A 4,341-nucleotide genomic window follows, 5' to 3' on the forward strand; every position below is an offset into this window, starting at 1 on the left:
TTTCTGTCTATACTCGAAAATTCCCAAATGAAACACAGTTTTGTGTAAATCATGCAGAGACAAGTCATGATTTGGCATCATCTAGAAGTAAACCTTGACAAACTGTTGATAAACAAATTAGGATATATAGACAAGTTTAAGGGTATGTCCTCGGAAATGGTTAGTGTGTAATTTGTGCTTCAGGCATTTAAACACAGGGATATGAGGGGGAAACACAGGTCTTTCCATCTCCCCCTTCTGATCAAGGTTTAGACTAAGGCTTTCAAAAAAAAAAAGAGAGAGACAGAATTTGACGCTTAAATGCTTGCATGGAAAGTCTTAACATGTTCTTAAGCTTTGTATCATAACAATTGAGAATCATTTATTTTTCTTCATCAGTAAACAGAACTCCACAGCCCTTGATATATCCCACTAAACATGAGGCTTGCTCTTTCTAACCATTCTAAGGTTGATTATCCAAGTAGTCGAACGGGTTTTCTAAATCCACCTAGCAAATGAAATGTTTCAGTTTTAAACATAATATATGTGTATCAACATGAAGTATATCGATTGAATCTTTGATGTTTCAATGTTAAATGTTTTGCATGTTCTTCAATTTCCAATTTAAGGGTACTGAATAACGGGAATCTGTTTTTTTTTTTTTTTGTCTTTGTCTGTACCAATGCATTTTTCAATTATCTTTTTTTTATTCATTGATATTTTTAGTTTTCGTATTATTGTGAAATTGCAAAATATTAAGAAACATTTAAGATAACAAAGAAACACTGTATACATTTTTTTAAAGAAAGATAAATTAGTGCTGATATTTACTACCATGTTTTTTTCATGCAAAAATACGTTTGCTACTTAGAACACTTCAGCCATACGTTTATCATTTACAATTACATGTACCCATAGTTGATTTGAATTAAAGATTAAGTTTATACTGACTGTTTCTCCAATCTGCAATGCCTATAGAACTTTACCTCACATATTCCTTCAAAATCCTCCGGAACTGGCTCGTACACAAAGTCGTCTGCGAATCGAGAACATTTCAAGGACGCGGCCACTTGTCCTGTTACTATAACGGCTTCTCCTTTCTAGAAAAATCAATTATCCCTCCAAAAATTAAACTTAATGGAAAAATATTAAAATCATTTTGTCTTTATTTATCATTCTAAAGTTGAGAAAAATAACTTCTGTTGAACTGTTTACTGTTAAGATTAAACATAAAGTTTACTTACATTTTTATATTTTCATAGCATAAATACCAATGAATTTATATATAGAGTCATTTTGATTTCATTAAAAGATGAAATATGTGCTTCACTTATAACCAAAAGACAAACATTTTGTTTTCCTTTTTTATTAAAAAAAAAAAAACCACCTTCAAGGAAAAAGAGAGAGAAAAAGAAAGAGATCGAGAGAAAGAGAGATTATGTTTTCTCTTTGTAACCATGCACCTTAAATACATTTTTAACATCAAATTTGCATTTTTCCTCGTGGTCTGGGGTAGTCCCTTTGTAGGTGACTTGTGTTGGTACAACATTTGCATTCGAAGGAAGCTTGAACAGACGATAAGTCACTGAAGCGAAACGGGAGTCACCTGAAGAAAGCAAAATATAAGTGCTCTGTGTATTCGACTAAATATTAATTTTAAAAGGCTTTAACGCTTAATAAGAAGAAATAAAAATTGCATTGAACCACAAAGATAGAAAATAATATAATCATTTTTAAACATAAACATAATATCGCTTTCCAATTTGTTTTTATACATGGCTGTAGTTATGACTATATGAGGGACGTTCACTTATTAATGTCATCAGCTCGATGACATACAACATAGAAATCATATGTCATTAAGCTAGACTTTCTCTCATTATTGAATCTTTAATGAATTGTTAACAGTTTACAAAAACTTTGTACATAACACGAGTGTGCTCGATTTGCTAAACTCTGTAAGCAACCCTTAGTTAGGAATGACGATACTTGTGAGGGAGTTTTGCTTTCTACCATTTGTACTCGGAATAAAACTATTTTTCTGGATAGAAGTTTTAATATTTCTCATTAATACACCACAAGATTGCCACTTTTCCTAAGGATTAAGAATAAGGTTAAAATTTGTGAAAGTGCAAGGATGTGTCAATCAAACCCGCCAAAAAATTTAAAGTTTTAATACCTTTCAAATGAAATAAGATTTTTAATAAATTTTTGTGTGAAATGCTATTAAAATAAATATGTCGTAATATTATAGAAAAAACATTGACTTCAAATCTGTGTCCAAGTACCTTTAAGATACATAGCAAATTTGATAGAGATAATTTCGGGAGTAGTTTACTCTGTTTTTAAGGAACGTTTGACGGTAAAAAAGCTTAGTACTCAAAGGTCACCCTATATTTTGAAAAATTAGTGAAAAACGACAGCGTGTACGAATGTCTTAACAATTATTTTAAAATATGAGTAATTGTAGTTATCTACGTTTGTTTGATATTCAAACAGATAATGGAACTTGAATCTATTGCATAAAACCCTCAAAATAAAATTTACCATAAGATGTACTTGATAAAAACAGCAAAGGTCTGACAAGAGCAAAGAACTGCAGGAGCACAAAGACAGATTTATATGCAATTTTCTTAAATATTAGTGGTACATGTATTGTTATTCAAATTCGTATTCAGGGAGACAGTTTAATTTCTGGAGGAGTCTAGAAAGCAAATTTTTTTGCAAAAAATCGAAAGGTTTATGAGTGGGAAAACCCAGAATCAAGAATCCAATACATTAGATTTCTTCATGACAGTGTCCAAAACCGCATGCCCTGAGGAGTAAAGGGGTTTTCGGGATAAACAGAAAGTTAATGTTTTTTTTACATTCACAATATTCGCCAGATCTTTGACCTTTTGACTTGTTTCTATTTCCAAACTTGAAAAAAAACCTTTCAAAAGGAAGAAACAAGTCCAGGAAATCATTGGATCTGCCATTTTCCAGTATACTAAGGGTCATACCCAAAAATGAGTTCTAAAAACAATCAGAAATTGGATAAAAAATGTAACGGACATGTGTTTTAATTAAAAGAGATTAATAAGTTAAATCATGAAGACTAAATCATTGAAAAGCGTCTTTTTCTTCTTTCCGAGCACCGAGGACATTATCTATTGAACAGCCCTCGTAAGTAAAAATTAATTTCTTTAAAAACATTTTATAACTTGCTTTATAAAAAAAAAAAAAACTGCGTAAGTTGTATCCGCGTCGATGAATTGTGTGTTGATTTTAACAATTTATATTGAATATGAAAAATAACAAATTTGTTCCATTTTGTAGTTATCATTTTGAAATCGACAAGATTTGTTTATTTTAACAGAACGACAATTTACTTATATTTTAAGGGTAAAATTGTCATTAGAATTCTCAATTATCAAAAGATACCCTAACCTTGAACTTATGTACTAAAGCTAACAAAATGCTTCTATTTAATTTATTTTATTTGGCGATATAGGCCACGGCTGTTTTAAACAATAAGGGAGCCAGGCATCAACTATTGCCTTGATTGGCATCCCCAAAAATGAACAAGCATGAATGGTGAGCCCACAGATGCTCGCCTGCTTGAACAATAATTGCAAAATTCATTCAATTGGGCACCAAGTAAAATATTAAAATTATAGGTTAGGCACTACTTGTAAGCCAAATATCCGCCTGGGCAAAATGTAATGTGATTTCAGCCGGGCGTGACGTTTTGGGCAAGGTCTAGCTGCTGATATGGATTAAGACTTTATATAACCTGAAAAAGAAAACAAAACAAAACACGAGAAAGCAGCAGATAATTTTCGTTAACATAATATTACTTTTATCAAGGGGTGTGGTGGTGGTGGTGGTGGTGGGGGGGGGTTGAAGTTTTGCAGAAACTTATTTCTTTGCGCTCGACGTCACAGATTTTGGTGCTTGGGTTCGACTAATACATGTAACTTTAAAACCCCGAAAATAATATAACACTAAATACAAGAACAGGACCGGAAGGATAACCTCAAAAGCCGAAATATTAAAAACGAGCTTATTGGCACTTTGATAAAATAATGGATTTAGCCTTGAGTGGTTATATCACATTAATGCAGCTTTGAGCAAGCCTATATGTTAAAAAGATTGATGAGCTAGCGCTGTAGCCTTTGTTAATAATATTTTTTGAGCATTTGTTTATTTTGCTGAATCGATGTGTATGAAGTTAGAGTGGTTAAAATCGAGTTGACTTTAAGTCGACAATTAAGTGTCACTGTGCTTTGAGCAATTTGAAAAACACTTACATATTTGCATTATGTCAAATTCATATTATATAATTCATTATTTTTTGTTGTCATAATTCACAAGCATACA

General features: G+C 31.7%; 1 long non-coding RNA gene across 1 annotated transcript; it reads right to left on the reverse strand.

Moving 5' to 3' along the window:
* Positions 1-289: 289 nt before the first annotated feature.
* Positions 290-1,581, reverse strand: LOC134241978 (uncharacterized). The gene is made up of 3 exons (XR_009986775.1): positions 1,443-1,581; positions 966-1,079; positions 290-487 (listed from the first exon to the last, which is right to left on the reverse strand). It is a non-coding gene; the product is annotated as an uncharacterized LOC134241978 (long non-coding RNA).
* Positions 1,582-4,341: the final 2,760 nt, after the last annotated feature.

The sequence above is a fragment of the Saccostrea cucullata genome, unplaced genomic scaffold (genome assembly GCF_032062105.1).
Source record: "Saccostrea cucullata isolate Sc308-1 unplaced genomic scaffold, CSIRO_AGI_Scuc_v1 ctg13669, whole genome shotgun sequence".
NCBI classification, from domain to species: Eukaryota; Metazoa; Mollusca; class Bivalvia; order Ostreida; family Ostreidae; genus Saccostrea; species Saccostrea cuccullata.